We start from the raw sequence: 11,419 nt of genomic DNA, 5'->3' as shown, positions 1-11,419 counted from the left end.
ATGGACATCGAGAGTGACAGAGGCCTAAGGGGAGACAAATACCAGAGTGAAATCACGTCACCAAATTGGCTCCGTTTTGTTTTCCATTTCCGACTGGAGATTTGTAGAAGGCTGACAAATGAACGGAAACAAGAGAACACGGATGTGTTTGGATCGCTTTCCCTCGATTCAAACGATAATTAGCTCTGTCTGTGCGCGGTTAAAATGCAAATTAATGAGAAACGTAGTCGGCAGGATTCGAACCTGCGCGGGGTAACCCCAATGGATTTCTAATCCATCGCCTTAACCACTCGGCCACGACTACAGAAGCTGCTCTTCTGTCACTATTATTTGTATGAAATCATGCAATGGTTAGAGCAGAGAAAGAGTTCTTTCTGCCCGTCCTGTCACTCCCATTACCTGACCTTTTCCCTGGAACCCTGCAATTTATCCTGTCTCTCCTCGTTCTTCTGACCAAACTGGGAAAGAAAGAGTGAGAATGATCCAACCCGGCCACTTACCACCCCATCAGTCTACTCTCCATCATCAGCAAAGTAATGGAAGGGGTCATCAACAGTGCTATCAAGCAGCACTGACTTAGCAATAACCTGCTCACTGATGCCCAGCTTGGGTTCCACAAGGACCACTCAGCTCCTGATCTCATTACAGCCTTGGTTCAAATATAAACAAAAGAGCTGAACTCCCGAGATGAGGCGAAATCAGCATTTGACCGAGTGTGGCATCAAGGTGCCCGAGCACAACTGGAGTCAATGGGAATCAGGGGAAACTCTCGCTTGTTGGAGTCATACCGAGCACAAAGGAAGATGGTTGTGGTTGCTGGAGGTCAGTCATCTTATCTCCAGGACATCACTGCAGGAGTTCCTTAGGGTAGTGTCCTCGGTCCAACCATCTTCAGCAATAAACTTCCATCCATCATAAGGTCAGAAGTGGTGAAGTTAGCTGATGATTGCACAATGTTCAGCACCATACCCGACTCCTCAGATACTGAAGCAGTCCATGTCCAAATGCAGCAAGACATGGGCAATATCCAGGCTTGGGCTGACAAGTGACAAGTAACATTCACACCACACAAGTGTCCGGCAATGACCATCTCCAACACAAGAGAATCCAACCATCACCTCTTGATGTTCAATGGCATTACCATCACTGAATCCCTCACTGTCAACATTCTGGGGGTTCCCATTGACCAGGAACTGAACTGGACTAGCCATATAAACACTGTGGCTACAAGAGCAGGTCAGAGGTTAGGAATCGTGCAACGTGTAACTCACTTCCTGACTCCCTAAAGCCTGTCTACCATCTACAAGGCACAAGTTAGGAGTGTAATAGAATACTCCTCACTTGCTTGGATGAGTGCAGCCCCCGCAATACTGAAGAAGCTGGACACTGTCCAGGGCCAAAGCAGTCTACTTGACTGGCACCACCTCCACATCCAGGTTTAGCTGCAAATGACATTGCCTTGAACGTCTGACCAAAGTAAAACACTGCAAACATCAGACCCTGGAGCAAGGCTGACATATTTGCGCAGGTGAGGAACCAGCTGAAGCTTTCAGTATTGATTTCCTTAACACCGATTTCCAAATGGGAATTGTTCAATGGCTTGAAAGCGAAAAAAACAGGGCTAAGGAGAAAGAGAAGGAAATTGTCATTAATTATAAAGCTCTTTGTACAAAACTGACATAGATACGATGTGTGGAAGGTCCTCTTACTGAGCTGTGCCATTTGATGATGACATTGTTGATCAGTCTGTCTCCAGCATTCCTAATGAGAACAGCCGAATTCCATTTCTTCAAAACAAAGACCCAAAGTGCTGCTGCATGACGTCACCGTTTAACATTCCAGACAGCTCCATTGGGCTCTTTACAGCGCAGGGTTTATAGAGGCGAGTGGGGTCATATTCATTTCACATATGATGGAGCTGCGGTTTGATACCTGGCAAGAGCATTACCCAAGCTTGTTTATTTGAGTGAGTGAAAGTTCGATAATTTACGTTTGTTGTAAATATGAACACGATGGTTGGAATCCTGCTGACGAAATTTTTCACCATTTGTGATTTTAACCACATTAATTATCAGTTAATTAGATGGAAACCCATCCAAATACGTCTGTATTTTCTGATTTCCATTCATTTGTCAGCATTCAGGAAATTTGCTTTCGGCAATGGGACAAACGCTGAGCCAAGTTGGTGACATCCTTGCTTTCTAGGTGTGTGTCTCTCCTTAGGCCTCTGTCACTCTCGGTGTATATCTCTGTGTCTGTTCCTCTGTGATTGTCAATGAGGTTCAGTTTCCTGAGGGGGTGAAAACTTTTTTAACGTCGCAAACTTAATTCACATTAGTTCAGGTTAAAATGTCGATGAGAAAAGTATCAGCGTGAAAGGTAAAACAGGAGACTGGCCCTTTCTATATATATCCTACAACAACAACAACTTGTATATATAAAGCACCTTTAACCTGTTGAAACGTCACAAGGTGTTCCCCGTGAGCATTTTATCACAAAGTGTGACACCGAGCCTCATATTCGGTCAGATGACTAAAAGCTCGGTCAAAGGGGGAGGTTTTAAGAATTGTCTTAACAGAGGAAAGTATCGATTTCATGTTCCAGCTCACAGCAATGGTTCTTCTCATTGGTGAAGAAGTCACTTGTGTTCAACCGAACACAAGTCCAGTGACTCGGGATTGGCGCTTCCGTTGGACCGACAGCGAATAGGGTGGAGGGTTTTGGAAATTGAAAGTTGCACATGAGCAGCTTGTGGGACTATTTCACTTCACTGTCAATTTCATGTTCCAGCTCAGAGCAACCGTTGTTTTCATTGGCTGACGAAATTGTTTGTCTTGAACCTAAACAGACAGTTTTGTGGTGAAAGAGATCTGAAATGAAAAACAATAGGCAAAAGCAGCATAGATAAGCTGAACCGAAAAAGCTCTTGTGCAACTTTCTTGGTGGTCTACTGTTTAGGATTCGGTGCTCTCACCACCCAGTCCCGGTTCGATTCCTGGTCCAGAAATGTCTATTTATTGATTTTTTTTTTAAACGAGTGTTGATCACTCATTGATTAGAAACGTTTAAAGGCTTCACCATAATCAGAGGAGTGAGGGTTCAAATTTCGCCTCAAATCTGGAAAACATCACACTCGTGAGTGGCAGTGAAGGAAGAGGAGAGGAGAAGGGCTGTTTACAAAGCAAAGTACCTTCTTGCAGTACATCTGCTGAACAATATAAGCTTATCACAGCTCTGCTTTATTCACATTGAAATCCAGTGTGAAAATCAATTTCAAAGCTGAACAACGGGGAGGAGAGTGACTGTGGATAATCGGCACTGGGCACATTCCTGTAATCAGTAACTGGGAGAACCAGGAAGATGAGATCCAGGTGTCTCTTTACCCTAGAGTTTTACCCATTCCCACGAACAGACTGTGTCTGCATCGAGCAGCTCATTGACCTGGGGGCTGGACGGGAGAGGGAGCTGGAGGCGAGGCAGAGACAGAAGCAGGAAGAAATGTGACAATAAAGTGCTTTGAATTTGATGTGTCAGTTGTTTTCAGTGGTGAATGTCTGGCTTGTAAGTTTCACAGGAGCCGCAGTGATTAGTTGGTGTTTTTATTTTAAGCAGCAAGATTTAAAAGTAAAAAGATAAAAGCAAATTACTGCAAATGATGGAAATCTGAAACAAACACAGAAAATGCTGGAAAAGCTCAGCAGCTGGAGGGAGAAACAGAGTCAAAGCTTCCAGACCGTACAACTCTTAATCAGATTTTCAAAAAATTACAGCACCCAACATGGGGCTCGAAACCACGACCCAGAGATTAAAAGTCTCATGCTCTACCGACTGAGCTAGCCAGGGATGTGAAAAACTATCTTGTATCCCAACATACATGGATAAACCTATTGCTTTCCACCTGATACCTCAACTTGGTCGGAAGTTTAAAGTGTGGGACGTAATCGGCCTACAAAAGCCCCAAAGTTGCAATGCATTCCCCTCAATCATCAATAACATCATTCACATCTTTCACTTCTTAGCTGCACCTCCTTCCAAATACTGTGATCCATTTTCCTCAGGATTTTCTCCTGCATTTAATATTTGCCTGCTTTTTGTCCTCATTTTGAAATCAGATTCGCTTCAATATCCAACAGAAATTGAATTGCAAACCTGACAGATAAACAATGGAAAACAAATCACTCGGTAACACAAATCCCATGGTGCTCATTTTCAGATTCACAACAGTCAGCTTTTCAATAAAATTAAGGAATTTTACAGTGAAAAGAATTAGAAAGTTGGTTTGACTTTTATTTGTGACTCACTCACTCGGGTATTCTGTAAATGCTGTTCGGAGGTTTAGTGATCGGGATATAATCTACCTGTGTTTTCCTGAGCCTGTGCTCAGTGTATTGGGAGGTTTGGCCCGGGTTGGAGTATCTCGTGTCCCAGGGATGGGCAGTAACCGTTGATTGAAGCTGCAGGCGCTGCTTTCTGCTGGCAGCGGGTGATTGGAGAGTGTGGGGCAGGAATATTGCTGCTTTTCTGCTTTTTCCTGTCTCACTCACCATGGAGCTGAGGAAGACTTAGTAATTGATGGGTTCATTTGATTCCAACAATTTAATGGGTTTCTAGTGGGTTACAGAGTGGGTCCAAATCTTTTCTCACTGTATTTGACAGAAAACGTAATTTTAAAAAGAAGCTGTTTTTGTGGGAGCTGACTGGACAGCAAAAGACCTGCCACCGTTTTGGGGATGATATCTTGCAGCCCAAGTATCCAATCACAATCCAGAACTGTGTGGCAATGATTGGTGATGAGGGGGAAAAACAGTAAAAACCTTCACCCCTTGGGTGGTTTTGAATCACTAACCTTTCAGTTAACAGGCAAACATGCTGACCAATTGCATCACAGACACTTAAACAAACCTGACAGAAAAGGTATCCGAACCAGGGTGTCAGTGAGTCTAATCTTCAGATTGCCACTACCCAGATGGCTATCGCACGCTATCAGTTTTATACTTCCAAAAAAAGGGTGAGACATTCATTATGGATATATGGAAACAGTCTAATCCCACCCACTACAGACACATCCAAGTCACCGGGAATCAGCTCTCCTACAACCAGTGCCATTTCCCTTCGAGCCTTTCATTGTCTTGTCTGTTACCAAGTATTCTGATTGTCCCGAAGCCGATATTAGGTTTGAATTCCTGATGTGCAGTAACGAGAATCCTTTCAATATCTCAGATCAGTTAATTTCACTGATAACATCAGAATCTATGTTCCAGCGTCTTAAAGAAGGGAAAGGTGCCTTGACTTTCTCCAGTTCACCCTTCATTCTCATTGGATTCCATTCCTCAAAGGGGATTTTCATTTCCTTCTTGAGCTCCCTGACCTCATCTGGCAACATCTTTGGATTGAGAGGCTTAATTAACATTTCAGATGCAGTGCAGTTCTAATTAAAGGCAACAGACCTGAAATGAAAACGATGTCTCTCTCTCCATGGACGCTACCAGATCTGCTGAAAATTCCAACATTTTCTGTTTTTATTTCAGATAGCCAGCATCTGCAATGCTTTTCTTTTCTTTTCCTGATTAGTGAAACATATAAGACCCTGAGACCTTGACAGGGCGGGTTTGGGGAGGATGTTACCTCTTGTGCGAGAATCTAGAACTCAGGATCTCTGTTTAAAAATAAGGGTTCACCCATTTAAAACGGAGATTAGGCGATTTTTCTTTCTCTCAGTGGGTCGTGAAACTTATGAACTCTCTTCCTGAAAAGGCTGTGGAAGCAGAGTCGTTAAATATTTTTAAGGCTGAGGTGGATATATTCTTGGCAAGCAAGGGTGTGACAGGTTATTGGAGATAGTTGGGGTACAGATTTCAGGTGACTATCAGATCAGCCATGATCTTATTAAATGGCAGAGCAGGATTGAGGGGCCGAATGGCTACTCCTGCTCCTTTTTCCTTATGTAGTGCTAAGAATGTGGAACCCATTACCAGTAGATTTCGAGATCATGTCTGAGCTGAAAATGTGTCGGTAAATTCACACTGTAAACAGATTGTTTACCATCTGGAATTGGAAAGGGGCTCACTATCATCCCATTTACTGACACAGGAACACAGTCTTGCTGGTGCGAGACCATTCAGATACTTCACATGTGCAAAGGGCTTTATTCAGTTTTCCCACAAGTTAACACTCCAACTTTATAAGTTCAAAGGATTTGATCCACAATCAGAGAAATGATAATAGCATGACACGGTTTAAATGTTCCACGTATAGGGGGAAAAGTCACGAGCTCACCCCATCTGCTGAGACTGCACTGAGTTCAGATCTAACTGAAGGATTATTATGTCCAGGCGAAAAGTGTGGTGGAGCCCTGATCAATTTGGCCGCTGAATCAATTGATTCAACAATTTTATGTCTTGCCCCAATGTCACACATCTTATTCTGATTACAGGACATAGGTTTATGTTCTTTTATATGGTATTTCAATGGCGGAGCGGTGACCCAGGTTACACTGCAAGAAAGAATGTGCCCTATCCTCACTCCAGCAGCTCCCTGCGCATGCGCATTGTTGCGTGTGGTGGGTCATGCGCATTTCGTCTGTTTCATGAGCATGCGCAGTGCTGGTCTGTGACTGAAGCTGCTCAGAGCGGGTGAGAGAATGTCGAGCGGAGCAAACTAACAGAGTTAGTGGGTGTGTGAGGAGGAATAGAGCCAGCGGAGTGGGCAGGGAGGATTGATTAAGACACAGTGCAGGCCGCAGACCCCAAATAACAAGGTACTGGTCTTGTGTTTGCAGAGAACGGACCGAAAAAGTCTGGATTTCTCCCTTCGCTAGGCCCTGGGAAACGGCCGCCATCTTTATAGGGGGCAATGTGCAGCAGGGCGCATGCGCGGACATCCTGGTCCAGGTAGCAGGAGGAGAGAGTGTTGTAAATTTCTATCCTGGACTTTCAGGGATGAATTTTGGAAACTCCATTTACAGGGGCTTAGAAGCGGAGGATTTACACACAGCAAACTTAAACCAAGAGAAACATTTGGCCTTTCTGAATTTCTGTTCGGGATTGACAATGATGGATTTTGTGAACTCTATTTACAGGGTGTTAGAAGAGGAGGGCAAACTCGAGGGAGATGAGAAAACAAAACCAAACATCACGTCAAAATCTGAAAGTCACTTGATTCACCAGGACCTGAATATCACCAGCCTTTGAACGTAAGCATTTAGTTCCAGATCATTACCAGTCACTGGGTAAAATAAACTCTTCCTGGCATCCCCCTTGTGGATCTTGCCCAAAATCTTAAAACTCTGTCCCTTAATTCTTTCATAATCAGCTAATGGGAACAGCTTTAATTTAACTAACTTTCATAATCCTGTACCCCTCTATCAAATCTTCCCTCAATCTCCTTTACTCCAAGGAGAACAACCCCAGTTTCTCGAACCTCATCTTACAGTTGAAACCCCTCATCTCTTGAACCATTCTGGTTAATATCTTCTGTACCCTTACATCCTTCACAATGTGTGGTGATCACTGGTTTGCACGGACCCAGATGTTCTGTGTCCATGTCTGTGACATCATCACACATCAACAATTACACGGTGACATCATCACACATCGACAATTACAGGGTGACATCACCCGGCTCCCCGGGTATTTCCTCAACTGGGAGATTTTTCTCTGACTCCAGTGCTTCTGATATCTTTCCAGCTGCAGAATCCAGCAGGAGAGTTTAAAGTTGAAAACTGAAATTGTTTCAGAGTTGACTGTTTTTCAGCATCCACCTACAATTTAGAGCTTTTAGGTCTATGCTCTGTATCTGTGAGAGGCTCTGGGGCTGGTGTGGCTCCTTTACTGTGGATCTGAATCCATGTTCATCCTTTGATCTGTTTCACCTCTGCCCTACCTGATCACTTCGTTGCCATTTTTTAACTTCCCCTGTCTCTAATACTGGATGTATTTGAGTTATGTTTAGTATTTTACTGTTACTACTGTCGATTGTGTCTAAATGAGTTTTCCACCACTGCCCACCCCCGACCATGTGCTGCTGGCTTCCCAGCTTTATCTTCCCACAGTATCTTTCACAGTCAGGAATTGCTTTTCCTGACCTATAGTTCATTTCTATTCCACTTCTGAGCTTATATTGACCATCACATTTGGCACCATTTTTGCTCCCTGAGAGGAGGCGATGGTGTAATGGTATTGTCACTGGATGAGTAATCCAGAGACTCAGGGCAATATCCTGGGGACCCAGGTTCAAATCCCATCATGGCAGATGGTGGAATTACAATTCCAGGAATAAAATCTAGATTTAAAAGTCTAATGATGACCAATGATGATTGTCATAAAAACCCACCTGGTTCACTAATGCCCTTTAGGGAAGGAAATCTGCCGCCCTTAGTCTTGCCTACACGTGACTCCAGACCACAGCAGTGGTTGACTTTTAACTGCCCTCTGAATGCTGGCCTTAGTGATGCCCACGTGAATTTAGAAAAATCATTCTGCAAACCTTGAAATGTTAACTCTGTCCCTCTCCACAGATACCAGCATCTATTGTGATCCCCAGTTGCCTGTGGAGAAGATGATGTTTGACCTTCTTGAACCGCTGCAGTCCGTGTGGTGAAGGTGCTCCCACAATGCTGTTAGGTAAGGAGTTACAGGTTTTTCACCCAGTGATGATGAAGGAACAGTGATATATGTCCAAATCGACAACAACTATGTGTATTTATATGGCACTTTCAGTGAAAGACCATGTTCCAAGCATTTCACAGAAAGGTTAAAAGCAAGGTTTGACACTGAGCCAAACAAGGAGATATTGGGGCAGGTGACCAAACGTTTGGTCAAAGAGGTAGGTTTTAAGGAGTGTCTTAAAGGAGAAAAATGAGGTTGAGAGGAAGAGAGGTTTGGGGAGAAAATTCCACAGCTTGGGGCCATGGAAACTGACGGAATGCTCAGCAGGTCAGAACTAAAGGAGCACAAACATCTCATAGGGTTGTGAGGCTGGATTACAGTGGTAGGGAGGGGCGAGACCAACATGGAATTTCAAAAAGTGGATGAGAATTTTAAAATGTAGGTGCTTCTTATCCTAGATCCTTTGTAGGTCAGTGAGCACATGGATGATAGGTAAACAAGACTTGGTGCGAGTAAGCACACGGGCAGCAGAGTTTTGGATGACCTCAAGGTTACAGGGAGGTTGAAAGTGGGAGACCAGCTGGGAGTGCGTCAGACAGATCAGGACGGTGTGTGACTTGGAGAGGAACTTGGAGACGATGATGCTCACATACACCTGCTACCCTGGTCCTTCTGGGGGTGGAGGTTGAGGGATTGGAAGATTCTGTCAAAGTTCTGCTTATGTTATAGATATAAACAATCCATCTCCTTCGCCTCCTGCACTACCTACCTCTTTCTCTCTCACTCTCTCTTTCTATAGAGGCCAGTGTCGATCCAGACTGGGTGGCAGGTTCCCTTCCCTGAAGGACATTAGTGAACCAGTTGAGTGTTTATGACAATCCAGCAGTTTTCATGGTCACTTTTTCCTCGTGCCGGCCCCACAAATTCCCAGATTCATTCAGCTCAATTTCACAACCTGCCTTTGTGTTTTTGTGGGTTCTCTCTCACTCACTTTTTTCTGTTTTAAATCAATTTCACAGGGTGTTAGAAGGGGAGGATTTACAGTCAGGAAACTCAATCCAAACATCACATCAGGATCTGACTGAGCCGCCCAATTTATTGTAATCCGAATATCTTTGGATTTTGAACATGGAAGGAAAAAGCACCGTTCACAGTGGGGAGAAACCGTACACGTGTTCTGTGTGTGGACGAGGCTTCAGCCGATCACCTGGCCTGTCAGAACATAAATGCAGCCATAGCGATGAGAAACTGTGGAAATGTTGGGACTGTGGAAAGGGATTCACTTACCCCTCTGACCTGGAAACTCATCGACGCAGTCACATTGGGGAGAGGCCGTTCACCTGCTCCGAGTGTGGGAAGGGATTCACTCAGTTACACCACCTCCTGACACACCAGCGAATTCACAACGGGGAGAGGCCGTTCAACTGCTCTGAGTGTGGGAAGGGATTCATTAGTGTATCTAACCTGCTGAGACACCAACAAACTCACACTGGGGAAAGACCCTTCACCTGCTCAGAGTGTGGGAAGGGATTCACTCAGTTATCCAGCCTGCTGAGACACCAGCGAATTCACCCTGGGGAGAGGCCATTCACCTGCTCCGAGTGTGGTAAGGGATTCATTGATCCATCCATCCTGCTGAAACACCAGCGGGTTCACACTGGAGAGAAAACTTTTAAATGCCCAGACTGCGGGAAGTGCTTTAAAAGTTCCGGGAACCTGATGTCCCATCAACGTGTTCACACTGACGAGAGACCATTCAGGTGCTCTCACTGTGGGACTGGGTTCAGATGGTCATCTGACCTGACGGTACACCAGAGAATTCACACTGGGGAGAGACCGTTCACCTGTACGGAGTGTGGGAAGGGATTCACTCGATCATCCAACCTGCTGAGGCACCAACACGTACACAAGTAACTACAGTGATTGGGATTTGCTGATAACCACATCCAGGATGAATCATGTTCACTGGGGTCGGTTTCTGTTGATCTTCATAAACCCCAGCCCAGTTATAGGGGGCCATTTGTATTTTTGAAGTGCTGTGTGTTAAATACAGTGTATTGAGTTTTTTTCGTACCTTTAACACAAGTTAGTTCCTTTTGAAGGGCTCTCCCTCTCCCCTGTCTCCTCCATCCTCACCTCCAATAACAAGTATGACGAGCTCATGGAGCTTCTTTGTCACTAAGGTTAAGACAATCTGATCAGCTGCCTCTGCTGCTTCCCTCCCTTCCTCTAGCCCACGGGACAAACTGTCTTTAAAGTTCCCCTTGTCGGAGCACTGAACTCACATTTTTCCCAGTTTCTCCCCCCTCATGCCCTCTCAGTGCTCATCTTGTTTTCTGCTGTATTGACCCCATTCTCATTAAACTACTGATCACCCAGCTTCCCGATCTCAGCTGATATTGTTAATGGCTCTCTCTCTTTTTCTTCTGGTACTGTCCCTCTCATCTTTAAATCCACTGTTGTCACCTGAAAAAAATACTTGACCCCACCACCCTAAAATTCCACCCCATCTCCAAACTCACTTTCCTCTGCAAAATCCTTCGACTTAGTGTCCCCCAAGGATTTCACTCTCCATGACATCACATGTCCCCACCTGACCCCAGCTCATCTGCTGCTCAAACCCTCATCCCTGCCCTTGTTACCATTAGACTTGATGATTCCAATACATTCCTGACCAGCTTCTCACCTTCACCCCACCCCCACGCGGAAACATGAATCATCGAAAACTCTGCTGCCCGTGTGCAAGTGGAGATTATTCCATCACACTCCTGACTTGTGGCTTGTAGATGGTGGACAGGCTTTGGGGTGTCAGG

At 44.8% G+C, this 11,419-nt stretch overlaps 1 long non-coding RNA gene and 1 other non-coding gene across 2 annotated transcripts; one reads left to right on the top strand and one right to left on the bottom strand.

The window, feature by feature from the left end:
* Window positions 1-222: 222 nt before the first annotated feature.
* trnas-aga lies at window positions 223-304 on the bottom strand. Its single transcript has one exon. It is a non-coding gene; the product is annotated as a tRNA-Ser (tRNA).
* A 6,333-nt stretch (window positions 305-6,637) lies between these two features.
* LOC121273826 lies at window positions 6,638-9,987 on the top strand. The gene is made up of 4 exons (XR_005942082.1): window positions 6,638-6,757; window positions 7,079-7,192; window positions 8,516-8,621; window positions 9,626-9,987. It is a non-coding gene; the product is annotated as an uncharacterized LOC121273826 (long non-coding RNA).
* Window positions 9,988-11,419: the final 1,432 nt, after the last annotated feature.

Source organism: Carcharodon carcharias (genome assembly GCF_017639515.1).
Source record: "Carcharodon carcharias isolate sCarCar2 chromosome 27 unlocalized genomic scaffold, sCarCar2.pri SUPER_27_unloc_18, whole genome shotgun sequence".
NCBI lineage: Eukaryota > Metazoa > Chordata > Chondrichthyes > Lamniformes > Lamnidae > Carcharodon > Carcharodon carcharias.
This window is presented reverse-complemented; position numbering and strand designations above follow the sequence as displayed.